Source organism: Canis lupus, chromosome 8, assembly GCF_048164855.1.
Source record: "Canis lupus baileyi chromosome 8, mCanLup2.hap1, whole genome shotgun sequence".
Classification (NCBI taxonomy): domain Eukaryota; kingdom Metazoa; phylum Chordata; class Mammalia; order Carnivora; family Canidae; genus Canis; species Canis lupus.
The window spans coordinates 66,997,349-67,021,236 of NC_132845.1; the positions used below are offsets into that span (position 1 = coordinate 66,997,349).

At 52.7% G+C, this 23,888-nt stretch overlaps 2 long non-coding RNA genes across 2 annotated transcripts; one reads left to right on the forward strand and one right to left on the reverse strand.

Annotated features, from left to right (window-relative positions):
- Positions 1-2,560: 2,560 nt before the first annotated feature.
- Positions 2,561-21,893, forward strand: LOC140638907 (uncharacterized). Its single transcript, XR_012035864.1, has 3 exons — positions 2,561-2,829; positions 11,346-11,469; positions 19,754-21,893. It is a non-coding gene; the product is annotated as an uncharacterized lncRNA (long non-coding RNA).
- On the reverse strand, positions 11,297-17,385 carry LOC140638906 (uncharacterized). Its single transcript, XR_012035863.1, has 3 exons — positions 17,183-17,385; positions 13,003-14,073; positions 11,297-11,457 (listed from the first exon to the last, which is right to left on the reverse strand). It is a non-coding gene; the product is annotated as an uncharacterized lncRNA (long non-coding RNA).
- Positions 21,894-23,888: the final 1,995 nt, after the last annotated feature.

Sequence of the window (23,888 nt, forward strand, 5' to 3'; positions counted from 1 at the left end):
ACCTGCCCTCTGGGGAGCACTGAGCCATACAGGGGACCCAAGGGCCCTGGACACACAGGCTTCCCTGCCTACTGGTTTCTGAGCCTGGACACGTGCATACAGCTCCCCCTCTTTGGCTGTGTCATCTGTGCACCCAAAGCCCATTCTTGAAAGCCTCTGGAAACCCTATTAAATTGTTCCCCATCTTGGAGGCTATATGATTTCCTGTGGCTGCCGTAACAAATTGTCAAAAACTGGTGACTTATAAAAACAGAAACTTATCCTCTCATAGTTCTAGAGACTAGAAGTCCAAAGTCAAGGTGTCAGCAGGGTTTGTTCTTTCTGGCAGTGCTAAGGGAGAATCCATTCCCTGCCTCTCTCTCCTGGCTTCTGGAGGTTGGCGGCAATCCTTGGTATTTCTTGGCTAGTAGGAGCATCATTTCAATCTCTGCATCTTTCCCCCTGTGTGCCTGTGTCTTCTCTTCTGTTTCTTTCAAGGATACTTGTCATTGCCTTTAGGGCTCACTCTGTTAATCCAGGATGATCTCATCCCAAGATCCTTCACTTAATTACATCTGCAAAGATCCATTTTCCAACTAAGGTCATATTCTCAGGTTATGGGGGGTTAAAACGTGGATATATCTTGGGGGGGCACAATCCATTCCACTACTGGAGGGGTTTTCAATCTCTGTGTTTCCTCGGTTCTAAGACTCCATATTTTAATGTTCCTGAAATCTGCATGTATCTCACAACCAACGATAACTTCCCATGTAGTATTTCTGCCTCCCCCGAGCTATTATTAAGTCAGTGGTGATTGTGTCTTCTTGTCTATGATGACTTGACAAGGAGGAGGTGGGGAGTTCAAGGCTCTGGTCAAAGGACCCCAATGGGCCTCCAGGCTGTGGACTCTTCTTGCTGGAGGCCAGGCCTGTCCCACCAGCTAACATGGGGTACCCTGGTTGCACCTCAAAGAGCAGATCTCCCCTGTAGGCAGGACCAGCCTAGCTTTCTCACCACCACTGGAGGGCTGTTGGTTCTGTGGCCTACACCCCACAAACTGTAGCTCTCTAGGCCCAGAGAGGAGAGAACCAGTCTCTCCTTTGTTCATATCCCCTCTTCCAACCCCCTCTGGGGCTCACTCCTAACCCTTTGAATGTCAGCTATAAGTGTTACCTCTTCAGAGAGGACCACCCTGTCCCAGGCAGTGTCTCTTTCCTCTCCCCTTCTCATCCCCCCAGGCACACACACAGTTAATCCCTCTTGATCATGACAGTGGTAATCATTTTATTAGTTTTTTGTTTTATTTTTGTCAGTCCCCACCAGGCTCTAGCTCCATGATGGCAGTGTCCACAACCTGCTCATTCACTCCAATATCCACCTTTCCAACTGGCCACAGAAAGTGCCCAGCAAGTGAGTGAATGAACAAATGAACATATGAAGAGTGAATGAGTTAGTGACTTCCAACCACACCACACCCTTGGAGAGACTTTTATAGACACTGAGTTCAACAAATCATGTCTGATGTGGGCACTACAGAGACAATAAGTGGGGCTCCCAAGTCCTTTCTTAGCAACAGATAAGTGTCATTAGATAGAATTTGTGGTCAAGTCGGAGCTGGCCCCTGGCCCACAGAGGGTCCCCATCAGGACCAGCTCAGGCTGGTGCCCTGACACTCTGCTCTTCCAGGTCCAGCCTGGGGATCCTGCTCAGGGAGGGCTGAGACCCCCAGTGTGAGAGTCTCCTCCAGACCTACCCCTCCAGAGAGCAGGACTGACCCAGGGACCCCACGGCTGTGCTCTGGGACCCACAGATCCCAGCTGGTGACTGAGGGTGACAGGGTGGGAGATGGGGGCTCCACGCCTCCCCAGCAGCCCTGCTCAGCCTCCCTTAGCCTACATAGCATCTAAGATGCTCCATGCCACATCCTCTCCCCGACTCTTGACTTGCCTCAGGGTCTGCCTTGCATGTGGACTTAGGTGCCCCGCAGCTTTCCCGGAATTCTTCCCCATTGTTTTCCCCACAAGAGTTTCTCCTAATAAAATTCGACCATGGATCATAACATCCATTCTTGGGGATGCAGAGGAAGTCCTATCCACTTGTGAGGGGACTTGTAGGGATGCAGCTCCCAAAAAGTCATTCTCGGAGGGGGGGGGGGGAGCAAAGATAGGGTGCTTCAGGGGCACCCCATGAGGCTGGCAATGTGCTGGCAACTGCACCTGCTGGGGCGGGGGTGCTGACAGGCACAAGCTTGCAAACTAGAGCATTTTCAATTGCCAGCATCCCAACTCAAACTGGCAGAAGTGAAAAATGAAAGGCTCATGTAGTAACCGAACAGTCCTGGAGGGCCTCACTCCCAACCCAACTGGGGCCTCACTCCCCCAGCCTGGGGCTGGACTCTCCCAAAGACTCACCATCGTCGGGGAAGCTCGACAAACGCCAACTTCCGGCTCAGCCAGTCCGTGGAAAAGCCCACGTGAAAGACCGTTTCTGATTGGCTTGGCTGAGGTCACATGCCCACCGCTGGCCAATCACTTTGGCCAGAGAGGTCAAGCGTTCTGATTGGCCAGGCCTGAACCACGTGGCAGTTCCGCGTGGGAAAGTCTGTGTGCCACTGCGCAAGAGTCCTGTGCAGAGAGGGGAGCTGGAGGGTGACCCCCGAAGGCAATGCTTCCAGCCGTGGAGGGTGGGTGCTGGAGGAGGGTGCTATACCCGTGGAAAGCAGGGCAGAGGGGAAGCCCAAGGCCCACGGGGGCATCCATTGTGCAGAGCTCGGGCTCAGACAGAGACAGGACCCGAGACATGCCCATGCATCCCAGAACTTTCCAGCACCTCTTCTGTCTTCGCTCCAAGGTCAGTGGGAACACTGAACGTGAGGAGGGTCGGGGTGGGGCAGACAGCGGCAGAAACGAGCTTGAGCCTGAGGAAACGGGACAGATGTGTGGAGGCAGCTCTAAGAAGGAAAGGGAAGGGCAGCCCGGGTGGCTCAGTGGTTTAACACCGCCTTCAGCCCAGGGCGTGATCCTGGAGACCTGGGATCGAGTCCCATGTCGGGCTCCCTGCATGGAGCCTGCTTCTCCCTCTGCCTATGTCTCTGCCTCTCTCTCTCTGTCTCATGAATAAATAAATAAAATCTTTAAAAAAAAAAAAAAAGGAATGGGAAGAGGTCAGAGTCCTGGGGCTGGCAGAGCAAGGAGGGTAGGCGGAGGGGTGGATAGGAGCTTGAGCCCAGAAGCTCCCCAGTGCATACTTTATACATAAATGTCCACTGAAACGACCATCCTCTGAAGCAAGTAAATAACTAAACAAGGAACAGAAGTCTGACCAGCCAGGTTAATCCTGATAAATAGGTCAATACCTGCAGCCCCTCATCCTCTCAGAATCCACAGCCACCTCTGATGCCTTTCACAGCTGGGCCCCGATATTTCCTGGTTTGGGACAATAGGGCATTTGGATTTTTTTTTAATGGCAGAATCTGGAAGCTAATTAGGCCATTACTCTTCAAAGATTTAATTTGCTTTGATGGGCCCATCTATAATCATATTTCCAAACAGCTTCTATTTAATTACTGCACAAAATGAATGAGGTCCTTGAGCAATTTGTGTCTGATAAACTCACCTCCTGTTTTAGTTCCCGAGACAAAGAAAGACACTGGGGTGCAGGTGGGGGGTGGAGACTAGATGGAGGAGGTGGGGATAGAAGCTGACATCTCAGGTGGCCACTGTCCCCCCAGGAGAAGTGTTGTAGGGAATCTTGTCTCTGAGCACTGAAACCACAGCAGGAAGGAGCCCACTGGGAAAGGTGAAGCCCCACTTCCCTCTGGAAGGAGATCATCAGGGGTTTGGGGATGGAAACCCCAAGAGGGCAGGGATTTTATCTGGCTTTTTTTACTGCTGTAGCTCAAGTGCCTGACCAGAACTGGGCAGAGCTCCAGGTGCTCAGTAAATGCCCGCTGAGTGGGTGCCCCGAGTGGACTTGCCTGAAGTCTGCGTTCTTACAGCCTGAAGTATGGGAGAAAGGTGTTGATTGACACCGTGGTCCTCCACCATCTGATCACCTGATCAGCTAAGGGATCTCTTGTAGCCACCAGGGCAGCTGGTGTCCAGCCACCCAGCATTCAGTCTCCCTTCTTCTGGGGATGGCACCCTCACTTTGTTATGAGGGTCCCCTTGCTCCCTGTACTCTGTCTTGGTGGGTTTTATAAGTTGAATTGTTTCCCCTTTCTCAAATCGGTGTGTTGAAGTCCTCACCCACAGTACTTGAGCATGCGACCTCATTTAGAAATAGGGTCACTGCAGACATCATTAGTTATGACGAGGTCATACTGGAGTAGCTGGGCCCCTAATCTTATAGGGCTAGTGTCCCTATAAAAGTGGGAGATTCAGGCAGAGACACACACAGAAGGCTGGAGTGATATAACCACAAGGCAAGAACTACCAGAAGCTGTGAGAGGCCTGGAGTGGGCCTCCCCCAGTGCTTGCAAAGGGAAGATGGCCCTGTCGATGCTTGATCTTGGACTTCGGTCTCCAGAACTGTGAGACAATACATTTCTGATGTTTACTGATGTCACTTAGTTTGTGTACTTTTTTTTTAAGTAAGCGCTATATATACCAAATGTGGAACTCAAACTAATAACCCTGAGATCAAGAGTCCCATGCTCTATGGACTGAACTGGCCAGCACCCGTGTGTGGGATTTTTAATGGCAGCTTTAACGGCTTAATACCCTGGGAGTGGCTGTCACAATGCCCCCACCTGCTCTGGCTAAGGTGCTGATTGGATGCCCCATCCCTGAAATTTGAATCCCAAGGTTGTCAGTGAGCCCTGACATACTCTGTCAGCTGGGTGATTTTCCTGTAGGGAATCTGCTTCCTCTTCAGCTCTGAGCTTCCTTTCAAGCCTCCTAATAACAAGGGCATCTTACCATATTCAGAAATTTTTTTTCTGTTGCTGGCAATCAGATGTTCCTGACTGACGCCAGAACCAGAGAGCTGCCCCCTGTAAGGCAGGTCCCTAGGCAGGGGAGGAGACATCAGTGTTGCTCAGCGTGGAATCATCTGCTCCTTCCTGTCCCGACCACACACATTATTCAGCCAATCTAGATCATATGTTTGGTTCAGGGATGCTGCAGTGAATAAGGCAGCAGAAAGAGAGATGATTAAATAAACAATTTCAATACAGCAAGGTGGGCGTTATGACAGGAGGTATGGGGCCATGTGGGTGCACAGATGAGAGGCACCTAACTCGCTGTGGGTAGGGTGGCTGGTCGTTAATGAGAAGGGAGCAGGGCTGCCAAGAGCTGAAGAGAATGGAGCTAGGGTGACCAGCTGTCTTGGTTTGCTGGGACTGTCCCAGTTTTAGCATTGAAAGTCCTGAACCTTAGGAAGCCCCATGGCACCAGGTAACCTGGAGTGTTGGTCTCGCCAAAACAGGACACCCAGGGGATTGAGAATTGAGAAGGGGCAGGATCATCAGGAGCCTGCTGTCCTTGGAGGAAGGTTCAGATCTTAGCTAAGAGAAAGGGAAATCTTGGGGGCATCTTATGCCAGAGTGGGACACGCCGAGACCTGTGACTTTTCCAAGGGCTCCTCCGGCTGCTGTTTGAAGAATGGACCATAGGGGCTGATGGGGGCAGGCAGGCCACTTACACAGGTGTGCTGTGGGTGAGGCCCCGGGTGGCCATGGAGGTGATTCAAGCAGTGATTCTGAGTCTTTTTGGGGAGAGTGGTGGTGACAGACCCACTAAGACCCTGATGAGGGCCATGGACACTCTCCTCCCATAGATGCACATAGTTACAGGCATCCATGTGCTCTTTCTTGTGCGCACACACACTGTTGCACGTGGTTTCAGGGGTTTTACAGACCCCTAAGATCCATCATGGAGCCAAGATTCTGAATCCTCCTTTAGAATTCTAGGCGGCCACATACCGTGTTGGCATTTGCCATTTCTTCGGTGATCTGTGTCACACCTCCCCTACCTGTCCTTGCCTCTAGAGCCAAAGGCGCTCCCCAGCTCTCCTCTCCAGGTCAGCAGGGTCAGAAGAAGAACCAGTCCTGTCCATCTGGCTCTAACTCCCGGGTCTCATCAGCCTTGAGCTGTGGGATGGTGCCTTATCTTGGTCCTCAGTAGTGACCAGCCTTTTCCCAGGCTGTCACAATGGTCCCTGCTTCTTGGGTCCTGCTGAGCTCTCTGCCTCCTGCCCATTTCCATCCTGGCTTTTCTAATCACCTGTCACCTCCAGTTTACCTCCGGTAAATCCTCCTTCACTTAAGCTAATTGTCAGGTCAGTTTTGTTCAAGTCAGGTTATGCATATAACAAGTAGGTGGTGGGGCCCAGGGTTCAAACTTGGCTAGACTTGATGCCCAACACATTGCTTTTTAAAATATCTCATTGCCCGCGACACATGTGTGTGTGTGTGTGTGTGTGTGTGTGTGTGTGTCTGCATGTGATGTGCGCATGTGAGAGAGAGAGAGAGCAAAGGGGATGTCCAACAGTCTCCTCTTAAAAAGATTTTATTTATTTGAGAGAGAGAGAGAAAGAAAGAGAGATCATGAGCAGGGGCTGACTCCCCGCTGAGCAGGGAGCCCACTGTGGGGCTCCATCCCAGGACCCCGGGATCATGACCTGAGCCAAAGGCAGAGATGCTTCACCCACTGAGCCATCCAGGCACCCCAACACTCTCTTTTTTATTTGAAGATAATATTACAAATGAAGGAAGAGCCTGCCCTTGACTGAAATACAAATATGTAAGCAATTTTATTCTAGTCCAAACTCCACAGAGGAAATTGTGCCTGATGTGTTATGACAGATTCTTGGGGCAACACAGTGGATGTACTCTTTCTTCTCGGAGGCGAAGGCGCCGTCTTTGACTTTCCCACCCAGCATGCAGGCCCAGGAAAGTGCATATCACACACATGTGATAATGCTGCCTCCACGAAGCAGAGGAGGAGAAACTAGGAAAACAACTAATAAATAACACACCCAAGAAGAGAGAGGAATTCCCTGCCTTCTCTTTTTTTAAAATTTTATTTATTATTCACATATCTTGTTGGCATTTGCCATTTCTTTGGTGATCTGCATCACAGAGACGGGGGGGGGGGGGGGGGGCGGAGAGAGGCGCAGAGACACAGGCAGAGGGAGAAGCAGGCTCCATGCAGGGAACCCAATGTGGGACTCGATCCCGGGACTCCGTGATCACGCCCTGAGCCAAAGGCAGATGCTCAACCGCTGAGCCACCCAGGCATCCCGTCCTTGCTTTCTCTTTAATGCCTGAGAACACACCAATTACTGATGGGGTTTTAAGGTCTCTGGAAAGGAGACACACTGTTTAGAGCTCCTGGGGTAGTAGGTATCGTGGGGATGCTGGCACAGGCTGAAGGTGCCAGATGCCTGTCAGCGGTGATTGCTGGGAGGTCCAGAAACAAACGTAAACTATAAATTCCACCAGTGGAGACATCCTATGGTAGGACCTGAAAGCACTTGGAATTGTCCCAGCAAGCAGCCGGAGGCCTGGCCTTTCCTAGCAAAGGGCACAGTATAGACCGCTGATGGGCACTACCTGGGCTGTACCAGCCTCCAGTGGGTGCAGACCCCCACGCTGAGATGAGACATGGCTCTTCTGGCCCCCTCCCCTAGCCTTCGAACCATGCCACTGGCTGCCATCCAGTGCCTGGGACGCTCCGGGACCCTCTGGCTGCTGCTTCCCTGGCCTAAGTGCTGTTGGCTCAGACCTGGGTCTGAGCCTGGCTGTTCTGCTATCCTTCTTGCTTCCTGCAGTTCACAAATTGGGAAGCAGCAAAGACATCGATCTAGCCCACATGGTCACTGTGGACACAGACAGTGCTTTGGGACATAGTGGGAGGGGAAACTGAACCTCATCCACAGGTTGGGGGCGGGGGGGGGGCGGGGGGGGAGGAGACCCCAGCCAATCCAGCTGCTGCCCATTCAGCCTAGAACAATCCCAGGAAACAAACTGACTCTGCTGGAGCCTGCAGGGAGGGGACAGTAGCCACTGGCTTCAGGGGCACTGCCAGGCTGTTCCAACTTCACCAAACCTCTTCCTCCCACCTCCCTGGGCTGTTATAATGGTTAAAAGATGTATTCTTTCGCTTGGTAATGAAGTAACCACAGATAGAGGCTTGAACAACAGAAATGTATTCTCTTACAGTCTGGAGGCTGAGATGGAGGTTACAACCTTGACATATGAATTTGAGGGGAGGAGGGGGATGTAATTCAGTCCATATCAAATGAAATGCTGCATAGAGACCACCGGACACATTGAAGGTGGTTGGTAAACAGTAGTGAGTACAAGTCCTTTCTTTAGGGCAGCTGAGATGGTAAGCAGAGACAGAGTATAGGAAACGCTGCAGTTCTGGTGTCTTTCCTCATTCAGCCCTGCTCTCTACCAGGAAGCCATCCTGGGCTTCATTGTCGATTGTTCCAGAGAGGAAGTAATTCAATTCCTAGCCTTATGCAAGCCTGGATCTCCCTAGAGCTTCCAAAGATGAGCTAATGGGGCCCTGAGGCAGGAATCCCAGGCCTGTGGCCCCAGCTAATCGCCAGTGGCGATCATGGAATGTCAGTAGAACCTCCAGCCCATGGCAAGACCACGGTGTCACTGCCCTGAGTCTGTGCTCCTTCCCATGGTTGAGTCCCCTGGGTCAAGGGGCAGGGAGGCAATCAATTTCTGCCCCTCTGACTTTCTTTTTCTGACCTAAACCTGTTGGTAAGATTTCCTCCAGGATACCCCCAGAGGCCCTCAGGACTGTTTACCCAAGAAGGGCACTGCCCCCAAAGCAGGAGACAGGCTCCTGAGCTCAATTCAGGACTCAGCAGACTGAAAGAAGGATCAGAAGGGAGAGGTTTCTTGGTGAACCGGGTTCATTGCAAAGCAAGATTCAGAGCAGCTCCCGGCCATTTTCCTGGTGGTCTCCCATCCTCTGCACAGAGTTTTAAATCTGCCCAAACCCAAAACAAGCTCTTCAGTGCTGGTTGTGTCAAAAGTGAGGTCTTCTTGGCCCTCATCGGCCCTTCTTCCCATCACACAATGGCTGTCCTCGTCTTCCCTTTTTTTTTTTTTTAAAGATTTTATTTATCTATTCATGAAAGAGAGAGAGAGAGAGATAAACAGGGAGCCTGATGTGGGACTCAATCCTGGGACTCCAGGATCAGGATCACGCCCTGGGCCAAAGGCAGGTGCTAAACCGCTGAGCCACCCAGGGATCCCCTGTCCTTGTCTTCCCTGAAACTTAATGCATTGTATCAATGGGAAGATATTTTCAAAACTGTCAGCAAATTGGTGATAATCTACCCCTAAAACATGACAAAGGCTTTTTTTTAACATTTAAAAGTTAGATTGCAATGGACTGCCCGCCCCCCATGAGGCCTATGTGTATGAAAACAGTTATTTTGAGTCCAGACAGTTTGATTTGGTGCAAATGCAGGGGTGCTGCCCCTGCCATCACCACATGTGTTAATGGTGTGCAGAACTGGGTTCTTGCCCCCACTAAGCTACACTTTGAATAATGGAATTATAACTTTTTCCCATCCTGCCTTGGTAGATCTCAAAAACTGCAAACCAGCATTTTTGGGGTGAAGCTTCAGGACCTGGATTGTACAGAGTAGAGCAAAGGCAATCCCCCTATGACTCTCTCCTTCCTCCAAATCATGAGATTTATCCAGAGGAGACTTTGTGTCATGTTGCCTACCCATCAAAGCTCCTTTTTTTCTTTCCTTTGGAAATTTGATGAGATCAAAGTGTCAGCTTTCACCAGCAATGCCTGAAGAAAGTGAGAAGGCAGATGGGCCTCGCCCACCTCCACGGCCCAGAGCCATACTGCCAACGCCTTTTGAAGGAAATGCTAGACTCTTCCCGCATGCACCTGGCTCCCCTGCAAATTCATAAATGGCAATGCATGCAAGAAGTAGATGAGTTCCTCAAAAAATTAAAAATAGAACCACCATATGATCCAATAATTCCACTTCTGGGTATTTACCCAAAACACTTGAAAGCAGGGTCTCAAAGAGGTATTTGTACACCCATGTTCATAACAGCATTATTCACAAGAGCCAAAAGGTGGAAGCAACCCACATGTCCCATCAACAGATGAGTGGATAAACAAAATGTGGTCCATCCATACAATGGAATATTAGTTGGCCTTAAAGAGGAAGGAAATCCTGGCACATGCCACATTATAGATGAACCTTGAGGATATCGTGCTAAGTGAAATAAGCCGGGCACAGAGAGGCGGATTCTGTACAATTCCACTTACATGAGGTTTCTAGAGTAGTCCTATAGAAAGTAGAAGCCAGTGGTTTATCCTCCAGCTCCCAACTGTTACTTACTGGCCACAGGGCTGTTCTGTTGGCCCCCAGCATCTGTGGATGTCCTGCTCCATATGTGGATCAAGAGCACACCTATGGCAGAGCTGGAGGTGCTCAGGCCAGGCTGCCTCCCACGTGACATGCACTAGTGACATGAGGATTCAAGGGGCCCTGACTGCTGCACTGGCTCCCACTTTAGGCCAGTGTACACTCAATGTTATGTGTGCAGGGGAGATTCGTAGGTAGCAAGCATGGGATGGTCAGAGGTCAGAAGGGACAGGAACCCTGCAAAGATCAAAGACCCCCACATGGCTAAGTGTGAAAGGGGGATCAGGGCCTTGAAACCAGCAAGCCTAGGTTTGCATCCAGTAGGACCAGGATGCATCAGGGCATAGCTTGGAGCCTTATCTCAAGATAATAAATCCTACCTGATGGGGAGTGTGGTGGGCAGCCTATGAGATTTTACCCTTGTGAAATCCCCTCTGCTGGTGTATGGGCTGGACCTGGTGACTCACTTCTTAAAAAAATAATGGCAAAAGTTATGAGCTGTCACTTCCAAGATGAGGATATAAAAAGATTCCATCTTGCTTGTCAACTTTTGTCCCTCCCTTAATCCAAACTGCCATCTTGTAAACCACCCATGGAGGGACCACATGGTGAGGAGTAGAGGGCAGCTTCTGATCAACAGCCAGGAAAGAACTGAGGCCCTTAGAGAATGGAATCCTGCCAATAACCAAGTCACTGAATGTGGAATTGAACCCACCCCAGCTGAACCTTTAGATGGGACACCAGCCCTGGCCCACACCTTGATCACAGTGAGAGCCTTGATCACAAGTAAGCTGAACATCTGGGCTAGGCTGTGCTCAGAATCCTGACCCACAGAAAAATATGAGATAATGAATGTGTATTGTTTTAAACCACTACTCTTGGGGTAATTTGTTACAAAGCAGTAGACCACCAATAGAGGGGATGCAGTGTTTGACATGCAGTATTACTTACCGATGTTGGTTCTTTTCTCCTTTCCTGCCACAACCTCTGTCTTGTAGATCTACCAGCCTTCAGTGCTCATGCACCCAGAGGAAGATCAGCACCACCCCATCAGAAGTAGTAGCATGCTGAGTGACCCTGAGTCATCGGAGCAGGTCACATTGTGCCAGCCTGTGGAAGTGGGTGAGTAATGCCATTGTGAAAGTTCTCTATGAAAAAGAAATGAAGTCATACTAAACATAATAATCATTAAAAGTCAAGTCATTTAGTCAAAGAGAAGGAGCTAGGATGCATCACAGAGACCTGGAGTCCACCTTTTCACCTTACAAGCAGGGAAACTGAGGCTAGAGAGTTTGTGTGAATAGCAGATTTGTGTAAATAGCAGAACGAGTTAGCAGAACCAGACAGTTAATCGTGGCAAAGAAACACCTAACCAGATGCGTCTTGGTGAGCAGAGAACAGATTCCCTGTAATTGGGCCAAACTCAAGTCGTGATTTCTGGGAAAACAAAGCCGGGCTTCAGGTGGTCCTCAAGAGTGCCTGAGATGAGAGGGTCCTTGAGAGGGAGAAAGGGGCACCATTGCTTGAGCTCAGGAGGACGGCAGGTATGAGTGGATGGTGGGCTGGAGGGGACACAAGTGAAGAAAGGACTCCTGTGTTTGGAAAGCCAGAGGCCGCTGGACTCCTGCAGACACCTGCCAGTAGGGGGTGCAGCTGTGGCAGGGAAGTGTCCAGGGCTGAGAGGAGAAGACCACCAGAGGTGCTTCCTACGGCCTGGCTGGCCCTCAACACACCGGTCGAACTCTTGGACCGTCTCCGTCTCTCAGGAGGCCCAGCCACCCATGTGTGCAGAGTGCGGAGGTCCCAACAGCCAGGGAGACCTCCCACGGGATGACAGATTTCAGGAACCAGCATGCACCCTGGGGAGCCTGGGGGCTCCAGAGACGGCTGCACGGTGAAGCCACTTGGGAGAAGGGCGGTAGTAGTAGGGATGAGGTCTGGGTGCCAGAAGCTCCCTGGTACCTCCAGATGATTCCCGTGCTCCCCACCTCCGATTCCATGCCACTTGCCCCTCGCCCCTTCACCCCCTCACTGTGGTGTCACAGGCAGTGGTCCTCCCACTGTGTAAAACAGAATGGCCCTCTACACGTGGAATTACTGTGTGATCTGGCACTTCCACCTCTAGATATGTACCCAGAAAACATGGAAACAAGAACTTGAAGGAATGTTTGCTTATAGCACTGTTACTCACAGGAGCCAAGAGGAGGAAGCAACCCAGATGTCCATCAACAGACCAACGGATAAACAAAATGGGATCTATCCCTATAACGGAACGATATCCCACCTTGAAAGGGAAGGAAATTTGAACACGTGCTATAGCATGGATGAACCTCGAGGACACGATTTTAGGTAGAACAGGCCAGTCGTAGAAAGAGAATTCTTGTACAGTCACATCTGTATGAAGTCCCCAGAGTTGTCAAATACAGACAGATGGTAGAACGGTGCTTGCTCAGGGCTGGAGCTGAGGGGAGCAGGGTGGGTCAGTGTTTAATGTGTGCAGAGTCTCATTTGGGGGAAGATGAAAACCTTCTGGAGGTGGATGGTGGTGATGGTAGCACAACAGTGTGAATGTGCTTAATGCCACTGAACAGTACACCTAAAAATGGTCAAAACAGTAACTTTTATCAACAAAAATGAATCAGTAAAGCAACTCACTAGTGGTTAAGGGGCTTTTCTGTCTCCAGGATGGGCAAGATGGTCCACTGGGCGCCATCTTTGTGTCTTGGGCAATCCCAGAACTGGTTGTCCCAGGTGTCCTCATGCTGACGCAGTCCATGCTGGGGTCTGCCTCAATAAACCACCAGGCAGAGAGAGCCCTGGGCACCTGTCACACGAGGTTATGTTGAGAACTAAGGGCTCTAGAGAGGCATCAAGGCCAATGCCACACACAGAGGCCAAATTGCTGAATCCATTCTTTGTGTCCCGTTGTGTCAGAGGCTGGTAGAGGGTATGAGCAGTACAGACCAGTCACTGGACATGTAGAGACAGGGAGGGGTGGGGGACACTGGGTCTGGGTCAAGGACCATGAAGGAAGGACCAGGCAGCTCTGTGCCAATGGAGCCTGTTTGAGGCCATGAGCTGTGGCTGGAGCCTGGCCTGCCTGTTCCTCAGTTTTCTCTGGAGTGTAGAATGATCCTTAAGAGCTATCCCAGGGCAGTGCCAGTCTGCAATTCTGTTTGAGGGATAAATGTGTCCTAAAGCAGGAGTAGTGTAGCAGACACCTGCTCTGCCACCTGGCCAGTGGCTCCTAGAGACCTGGAGAGCTTGTGAAGTTAGAAATGCCCCACCCTGCCCTACAAAAGTCAGCTTTGGGAGCCTTGTTGGAGGCCCTCCTCCTGTCTTCATTCAAACACTCTTCAAGGATTGGGATATACCACCCCAATGCTTATGAGCCCTGGGGTGGCCCCCACCGCTCACTTTGCAGATGAGACCCAGGAAAGATGAATATGGCACCAGAAAGATTTTCTAAAAACGACCAATCTGGAGAGGGCAGGTCCCATTCCTTTTATTTCTTGGGATCCAGCTGGGCAAGGCCAGGCAGGAAGTAGGAGAGTGGAGCATGGCAGGGACCAGTCCAGGAGCCATCTCTTCCTCTGTAGTATCTTCATTGCCATGACAACAGTAGCCGTGGAGTGTTCACTCCTCTGGAGTGTTCAGGTGCTGATGCTTTACATGGGATTTCTAATCCCGTAAGACAGTCTTTCAAGGAAGTTGCCACTGTCCCCACTATATGGATGACACAATCACGGCTCAGAGTGGTTGCGAGACTGGCTCAGGGTTACATAACAGAGAGGAGGTAGGGCCAGGATTTGAACCTGCCCTGGTCCCCCCATAAGCATGCGGCCCCTGAGGTCCCAAACTCAAGGGACACCTGGAGCATGCAAATGATGCTGAGGAGCACCCCCCACCCCCATCCCCTGTGAGTGTGGCAGGTCCCCATGGGCAGAGTCTCAGCACTGGACTTGGGAGATGCTGCTGGCTTGAAAGCCCAGGAGCTGCCCCTGCCCCAGAAGCAGGCTACAGTGGAACACACCCACCAGCAACCCCACGCTACAGCGTCAGCCAGCTGGACAGCAGGCTGGCAGCCAGCACGTCGTCTGTATAGTGAATGCCAGCAGCAGCTCCCAAGGGCCTGAGCAGTGGGCGTGTTCCCTCGGCTGCCCCTGCACATCTGCACCCCCTGTTCCCCGCCAGCCATGGTCTGCTCAACCCCCCCTGAGGCTCAGTTCTACCCACAAGTGTCAGCCCAGTTTCCAACCCTCTCAGGGAGGTGCTGAAAGCTCTCAGCAGGCACGGGCTCAGTTTGAATTAGGTTGCTGTTGATGTTATTATTTGGGGAGAAATGCTCATTTCCAGCCCCCACACTGCACAGATCAGGGCTCACATCCAGGATTGAATGCCAACTGATTCCAGGGAGATGGCGGGAATTAACTCCATTTCTGTGCTAGAGTCAGGGGTCAGGCTTGAACCTGATGGGAAACTCCAGGGACTTTGGTGTGTGTGGAGGGTTGGGGGGAGCTGTGTGGTGTGGGGTTGGGGGTGCTCAGAGAAGGAGGTGGACAGCCAGGCTTGCCCAGGGACAAGGTTTGGAAACTACAACAGCTGGCCTGGGGTCCAGGTTTGCCTCTGTGAGCTCCACAGGGCAGCAGGCCAGGAAGTGCCAGCCTTGAAAGGGAAGACTGGCATGCAAATTCAGCTTTCTCTGAGCACCAGCCACAGGCTCCCAGGCAGGGGGCCAATAGTGAGAAAGGGCAGGGTCTTCTCCTATGCTTCCTGCAAGGATTGCTTCTCCCCTCCTGCCCTCTCTGGGACTTACCTTAGGCCCTCCCCTCCACGTCTTTCCACATCTACGTTTTGGCATGCAGAGATCTGTGTGCGTGCATCAGTGGTGCTGGGAGTGGAGACTGTTTCTTGTGTGACTCCGGGACACATAGCTGGACTGCACTTCCCAGCCCCCCTACCAGGCAAGTCTGGCCCATCAAATCCTCCTCGACCCACCCTCCTTCCACGGATCCCAGAGCCCCACAGGAAAGTGTAGCCACTCCATGGAAGGAGCCTGGACCCCTGTCTGACTGTGTGGAGCAAGCACCCACTCAGCCCACATCAGGCTCAGGCGTGAGAGAGAAGGAGACCTCTACTGTGGGAAGTTGCTGAGGCATGCTGTGGGTTGTTAAGCTGCTAGAGCTCCAGGGCCAGGAGGAGGCAGCTAGAAAGAGGGCCACCCAAAGTAGTGGCGGCTTCCCATGGCTTCACAAGCAGCAGAAGCCTCAGCCAAAGGAGAGGAAAGAGAAAGATGGCATCCGAGGACCCCTGGAACTACCAGGGGCCTTAGTGGGTAGGGGAATGGGTCCCATGGTACAAGTGAGGCAAGAGGCCTACAGAGAGCAGCAGCCGTGGCCAGGGGTCTCTGTGAGCAATCAACCATAGTCCAGGAGACTGGGAGGCCAGTGGGACCCAAGGCAGCACATCCAGTTACATTCCCTACCCCCACAGCCGTCATCCCCAACCCTGCCCTTTTCTCTGAGTGCTATGGCAAACGCTGCCGCTGGGTGCTCAGAGTTCTCCTTGGACATATGGCAGAGACTTGTGTTGGAAGCCTAAGCAATCTGGATTTGAATCCCTGCTGCACAACCAGCTCACCCCAGACATTAGCTCTTGACCTGCATGGCTTTACTCAGCGTGCGTGGTCTCTTCTCTTGTAAGGATACTATTCATTGAATCAAGGGTTAAATCACAAAAGTTGCCTGCACCCAATTCTCCCATCCATGGGTCAGGGGCAAAGGGACAGTCTCCTGAGATGACCCCGGTGGACCACGGCCTCCTGGTGTTCATGTTCTCATGTGGTCCTTCCCCCCCTGGAGCCAACCCTGTGACAAGAATTTGGCAGAGTCATGCCAGTTCCAGGTCTGGCCTGTCAGAGGGCTGCCAGCTTCAGCTGCTTCCCTCCTGGATCCTGCACCTTGGGGAGCTCTGTGCCCCATCTACAAAGTCCAGGTCTCAGGAGGATGACCCAGAGAGGTGGACTCTCCTACCACACGCAGCAGAGAGAAGTCCAGTTGTCTCAGGGTCCAGTCAAGCCCACAGATGACACCAGCCCAGCCACTCTCTGGAGGCTTTCAGTGGGATCAGAAGAAGAACTGCACTGCTAAGTCCAGCCAGCCCACAGGACTGGGAGACATTTTAGGATGGCTGTTTGGGGGCAGTCTGTTAGTTGGTAGTGGAGAAATGAAATTGTAGGGTTTACACTCCACCTCCTTTGGGGCTGAAATCTGCAGAGAACCCGTTGTGAAACATCAGTGGGAGATGGCCCCAAGAAGCATGTGTTCACGTGGCCACCGCAAGCAAGGCTCTGGTGTAGGAGGCTTTTGGGGAGGCACCCTTTCCCAACCACCTCTATCTACTCTGCTGTCCTTTCTTCAGTATTTAGAACTAAGAATTGTGGAATTGTCAGAAGCAGCAGAACTCAAAGAGATTGCAACCTTAGGGGCCCTGGCATGACCCCGTGAGTGGCCCTTAATGGGGGGCTACAGGGAGACCAGGCTGTGTCAGGATAATAAGCCTTCTTCAAGGAGGGCTAGCTCCCCCTGTGAGCCATGGTGTCACAGAGAGGCCACTTAGCCCAATCACCCAAGTCCAGGGAGTGTGACCAGGACTTCGGATGAGAAAGGCTTCAGGTAGGGGCACGGCTCACACTGGCACTGAGGGGAAGTGGGCCCTCCATACCAAGCAGGCATATCCTCCCAGGAGATTCAGAGGGCCCTGCAACTGGGTGGTCTTGCCCAGCCCTCGTGTGGATGGGGCCCTAAGAGAACAGATCCTGCCCAGGTTTGCGCACCAAGGTAATGGCATAGTCTGGCCTGCTCATAGGTCCTGTCCCCATGCCAGGGTCCTCCTAACCCTCCATATCCCTGCTGAGGCTGTCCAGGCCAGAAGAGTAGCTTCCTGGGGCTCAGCACTCCAGGCTGAACCCTGGCTGGGCAGAGAGAGGGATGGGAGAGCTGCCCCTCACTCAGTGTCCTGTCCCCTCTGGCTGCAAGCACAGCTGGATGCGGGCTGACTGGCTGTCACAATTGTCATCTGCCCTGGCAATAAGCCAAGGCTGTTACCGAGAGTGCCATTGCCATGGAAACCATGAGTCAGGGCTGTACTTAGCAGAGCCACACTTGCCAGGGGCTCTCAGGGCCTCTGGTCTGCCAACGCAAAAGGCGACACCAGCACATAGCATCTCCTTGGGACTCGTTAGCAGGGTGGAGTGGGGGTGACAGGGAAGGGACAGGTAGGGAGAAAGGGAGGGGGAGAGAGGTAGGCAGGATGGGAGTAAGTAAAGAAACCACGTAGCCACAGGACTGGCTTAGGGGCTGCCAAGCCCAGACCACAGAGGCCAAGGGGTCCTTCCCAAGCAGCCAAATCTGCAACTTACCAAACCCAAGAGGCCAAACTCCCAGAGATCAGAGCTCAGGGCTGGGCCCCACAGATGCAGATTTAGCAGCGATGGGGAATTGGGGTGCCTCTGGATCACAGGGTTCAGCCAGAGAGGCCATCCAGCACGGCTGCTCATCTCCAGGGGTGCAGGGAGGTTTAAGGAGTTGCCCAGGTGGGGCCAGGAAGGCAAGAGGAGGAGAGCCCGTCTCTGTCCACACCAACCTCTTCCAGCTCCCCATAGTCCAGCGGTCAGGTGGATGCAGGCCTGCCAGCTCCGGAGAAGGCTGTGTCCACACAGGAGTCCCCAGCATGGCCTGGGCCCAGCAGGAAACAGCCCCAGCCCCCAGATCTGCCCTGGGCACCCCGATTGTATTGGTGAGTCAACTGCCAGGTTCCCAGGCTAGCTCACACAAACCTCATTTGCCACATCCCCTCTGCCCCATTGCAGAGTCTGGCCCTTGCAGAGAATCGGGCAGATGCCACCCCAGGGAGGCCCTAGCTGTCTGCAGCTGCACAAGGCCCTAGGAGAGCTGTAAGTGAGGACTGCCATTACCTGCCCACCCTGAGTGACTCTCCTCTCACATCTTTACTGACAACTGCCACAGAGCTCGAAAGCCGGAAAGCTTTGCTCTGACCTGAGGACTTGGTGATCGCAGAACAGCATCGTGGCCACTCTGTCACTGAGCACAGCCCAGGTGGCTGAGCCATCCGTAGGAAGCCCCGATGTCCACCCTCACACATGTGATCCCAAGGAGGCCACAGGGCTGGGGGCAACCCGACTCTTGACCATGTGGCTCCTGAGTTCCAGGGTGCCGAGGGACCAGGGCAGAGGGCTGACCTCCGACGGGGATGCAGCCACTCAGCTGGGGGGGAGGTGCTCTATAGCCCTTTCTGCCAGTTTGCTGAGTAAGCAACAGAAAGTTAGATGAAACGTTCCAATTGCCGGGAAAGGAAGTCAAGCATCATGTGCTGGCTCCCAGAGGACAGTCATTACTGCTGCTCCTCTAATAGCAGAAACAAGAATTAAGGGACATTGGAGAGCTGCCTGGAGGAGGACCAACACCTAACCTGCCCACCCTCGTGGCATGAGACTGTTGCCTTCGACCGAGGAATGAATAGCTCAGGGACACATCTCTCGAGTACCCCATTGCCCTTCAGTTCTGTAACCACAGGGGCTCCTGCCCAGGAAACACACCCATTCCAGTGCTGGGGGGGCCTGGATCCAAAAGCCCCCTCCTCCCTTCTGTAACAGACATCTCGTCCAGCAGGCTTGGCCCCTAACCCTCGCTTGTCTCCCAAGTCAGGTAAGTGTGATTGGTGCGGAGCTATGAATGGGCACGGATGTGAGCTGGTGTCATACAGTCTCCCTCATGTCCAGCGTTTCTCACCTTTTTTTCCATTATCACCTTCCTGAGGAGCCTTTTTAGACATTTTTAAAGAATAATTGACCCATCCCCCATGAAACTAAACACTAGGGAATATGATTTTGTCAGGTAGCGATGAGCTTTGGATGGACACACACCACTGTAATAGCTAAGACTTCTTTGGACTCTCCTCCTAGAACTAATTTTAACCCCTTGGGAGTGCCGTCGCCCCATTGAGAACGTTGGATCTAATCCGTGCATTGGTGGTGCACGTTGGGGGATGGCCACCACTCATTTGCCCATTTGGGGTTCTGTGGCAGGTCCATGGACCGGACACCAAGACTGGAGTCTCCTTACATTCAGTCCTTGCCCAGAGGTACTCATTCCAGTAGGAGCAACACACCTGGGAGGGTAATTAGCAGACAGGCTGCTCTCACCTGCAAGGAGAGCAGGGAAGCATCTTCCAGCGAGTAGGCAGTCTGGTCCCCACAGCATGATGTGAACCCTGGGAACCATCAGAGTGCAAACGGGACCCTGTGTCTCAGAAGCCTACTTGCAGGAGGAAGACAGAAATCATTCCCAGACTGCTTGCTGATGTCACACTCATGTTCTCCATGCAGGACCCTTTCCCAGCACAGCCCTCAGACGAGGCAGCGGGAGCTGTGCTGGAAGGGGAGAGGTGAGTCATCCTGGCTGGCATGCTGGACCAGCCTCTCAGCAGAGAACAGTTTTATGGTGATCAAGCCACAGACAGGGCAGGACGGGGCCGGACATGTGCCCCTGGCTCCTGTCTCTCTGAAGCCCCAGCCCTGTGACTGCACACTTGTCCTTCCTGCAGACAGTACTTCCCACAAGGTCCAGTGGCTGATGCTGCGTGCTGGCCAACGGGCTTCCACCTGCCAGCCTCTGTGTCTCGTGGCCCGAGGACTTTCCCTTGGACACACAGCTGGCCGGAAATCTCCAGAGCCAGTCCTCAACTGGTTACAGCTGAGAGCATTGGTGCATCAGTACCCTGGTACCCTGGTTCCCTGCCATCCCCACCCCCAGGGTGGGTAACCCCAAAATGTGTGCTCTGTACTGTCTCCCACGACTTCCAGAAGCCTCGGGTTGTTCCTGTAGTGTGACCTTGCTTGATACTTCACCTTGCATTGGCCACCTCACAAATGCCCCTCGGATACTTCCCACATAAGTCACTTGCATTCAACTCCTTGTCCCAGGGTCTGTTTCTGGAGGAGCCCAGGCTGAGATGGGCTTCCATCCTGCCTCATGCTGTGACCTTGCTTGGATGCCAACGGTTGCCTGCTGCTTTGTGGATCACACCCTCAGAGCCAGGGCTGATTTTTGGTCAGCATCTGCAGAGGGCTGGACAGAGCTCAGGGGTGACAGAGAATGGAGTTAGAGGAGGCACTTGGCAGAGGAGGGGCCACTTGAGCAAGGTCTTGAAGGGTAAATAGAGTTTGCCTGTGGAGAAAAAAGCACAGGAGTACCTCCACCTCGCCCATCTTAACCCTGAGCTATTTGCAGAAAGTACCTGGACAGCGATACCCATCACTTAGCTATGGGATTCTGGAATGTGAACTTGTATAGCTCTGACTGGTCACTCCTCAGCTCTGAAATCTGCAGTGGCTCCCCATGGCCTGCAGTGGGTCCAAGCTCTTTGGCTTATAGTTTGAAGCCCTCTGCAAACTGGCTCTACCCTACTTTCATGCTGTCACTCATGTCATTGCTGCTGCCGGCTGCCCAGTGAGCCCAACCTGGCAAAATTCTGTCTCTCCTGTGCCATCCAAACACCCTCTCCGCCAGGAAGCCACCCAGTGGTGGCTCAAAATAACGGCTCTCAATCCTCTGCCCATAGAGCACCATGGACAGACTCTAAGGCACCTTCCAGCTCCAGACTAGGGTGAGTCACTAATCTGGGTCAACCAGAAGCTCCTCAAGGTTAAGACCCATCGCGTGGACTCCCTGTACCCCCATATCCCAGCAGTAATGACAATGACCTGATGCTTCTGGGACATTTCACAACTCCCTTATATCTCTCCTTCGGCCTTGTGTAGAGAACACATCTCCACCAACACAGCTGGTTCAGATGGCCTGTAGGGGCACCTGTGCAGCCCCAGGGCTGGATTTATGGTTTAATTTATGATTTATAAGAGGAAGGATGGAGCTCATCAGGAATGCTTCAGCCATCCCACATGCTTCTTAATTAAGTGAAAGATGAGGGTCCCACTGTCTTAGGAACCCCTCTTTCCTTCCCCCCCCCCAGTGTCACATTGTCAGAGGCAGGGTCTGGGAAGGATATGCTCAGAGTGGGTACGGTCTAGGTAGCCCAGGATAGAGCCGATTCCCCTTGCGGATGAGCCTGACACCCAAATCAGAAGTTTGAACGTATTCCTTAATTAGAGCTCGACTTTGTTCTCAGCTGCCCACTGGAGTGGGCCCCCGATAAGACCAGGCAGCATTGTTGTCTTTATGCTTATGAGGTGAATCCACTGGAAGAGCACATTCTAAATGAGATTACATCTTATACATGTTTAATGTACTGTTTTCACCATTTAAAATGCGGCTGTATTAAAATAGCAGGGAGGGAAAATTGACTCTCTGAGCTGGGTGTGGAGAGAATAGATCACTAGTGAAATGAATAATATATTAACAGAATAATGATGTTGCTTCTCATATTAATCGTATAAATCACAAGATTCTCAAGCTGTCAGCAGAAGTTTAAAAAAAAAAAAACAAATTCCAGTTTTCCAGATGAAGAATCCTGAGGCCTTGGTGGGGGGGGGGGGTTGGGGAGGGCGGAGCTGGTTGCTGGGGGTCACACTGGTTATGAAACAGAGGTGTTCAGGGCCTGCTGAGGAGGCTGCCAAGGACCTGTGACTTGCCCTGGAGGCGGCAGTGATGTTGCAGGAAGGCCTCCCCTCGGGTCCAGCCCGCATCCCTTGCTGAGGCCAACCATTTAGCCGGGATATGAGAAACATGAATGAGATGTGGTCCCCGGGCCACAGGCCAGGCCAGAGGGACAGTAATAAGGTGCATAGAGTGCTCCGACCACATGATAAGAGGCAGGACAGAGACTGGGACAGCTTTGGGGTCAGAGCCCGATGCCCCGCCCCTGGGGCCTGTCAACAGCAAGCGTCCAGTCCTGTTTGGAGGTCTGCAGCTGCAGTCGTATGTTGAATGAGCCTCTAGTGACAGGCCGGGTGTGGGGGTGCCCTGGGGGCCATAAGGAGTGATTGTAGAGTTGCCGAGATGGATGCCGCATGTGTGTAAATATCTGCACGCCGGTTGCACGTAGCTCCACCATGGAGTGGGGGTAAATAAAGACAAGGAACTGCCCTCGGAGGGGGTGGTGGTGAATCAGAAATCAGGGCTGGAAGCATCCTAGGAAGATTCCTCCCATCCCCCTCAGTACTGCTTGTCATCAGGACTGGTCCCCTCATTGCCCCACTGCAGGCCCGTGTGGACCAGCAGGGCCTGAGCTGGCGTTGCTGATGCCTCATTGTATGGAACATGGAGAAGAAAGTTCCCCCCACCCCCACCTCCACTCAGCTGGGGAGCAAAACTCCCGGGATTCATGGGCAGCCTCAGCCCTGCCAGCCTTGACACGGGCCGTGGGAATCAGCCACTCTCACCTCCTGTGCACACTGGGCTGGAACCCCCCCCCCCCAGGCCTTATCTTGGCGCATGCTCACAACCAATACATGCTGTGCACTGTTTCCTACTTCACAGGGGAAGGAAAGGAGGATCCCAGGAAGAGTATGTGCGCGCGCGCCACTGCCCAGCTGCTGAGTGGCAGGATCATTTGGGTTATGGGCACATTTTATACTCCCCCACCCACTGGTATTGGACTTAACTAGGTGACCCAGCCAATGGGATATAAGCAGATGCTAGAGGAGCAAAGACAAAATGTGCCGGCCCTCTCCCACTTCGACCATTACCTCGAGGAGTGCTTCCCCCAGGGAGCTTTGGCCCCTTCGGCCTGAGCCCCAAAATGAACACACGGCAGAAGTAAGCCCCACCCGCATTCCAGAGCAGAGCTGCCCTGCAGAGCCCCGCCAGGTTCTGGAGCCCACAGCTGATCCTCAGGCCACGAGTATGAGCATAAGCACTTAATTCTGTAAGTTACTGAGTTACGGGCTGGTTTATTACACAGCATTGCTGTGGTCATTCCTGGCTGATCCAGAGGCAAAGCCCAGGCTCACCTTTAGGGTAAACCACCTCCCACAGGGTTGAAACGGGGCAGCGGAGGCTCACACAAACCCAGCAACTCTTTCAAGCTTGGATCCCACTGACAATCTGAGGAATTCTTTTCCTGCACAAAACCCCTCTCCTGCCCTGGCCACGGCTAGTGCAGGGTCCTTCCATGGACATCTGAGTCAAGTCTCAGGTCTAGGCCCCCTTCCCCACTGGACCTTTGGGGCCCTAGTAGCCACATGCACCCACCAACGCAGGAGTACTACTAATCCTTAGAACAAACATTTCTGAGCTCTGATAGTGTCCACCCCTTTGCTCTACCATCTCTTACTATCGCCATTATCCATGAAGTAAGCTCCATCACCCCCAGCTCCAGTCTTTAGAGGAGGAAAGTGAGGCTCAGCAGTCAAGCAACCTGCCCAGTGTCACACAGCTGATAAATGCAAGAGCCATTTCTCCAACAGAAACGGGCCTTACTCCCTACAGTGTTCCCACGCCCTGTACCAGGAGGTTCAGTCCAACATCCACTCCTCCACTCTGGGCCCTGGAGGTGGGCCACTG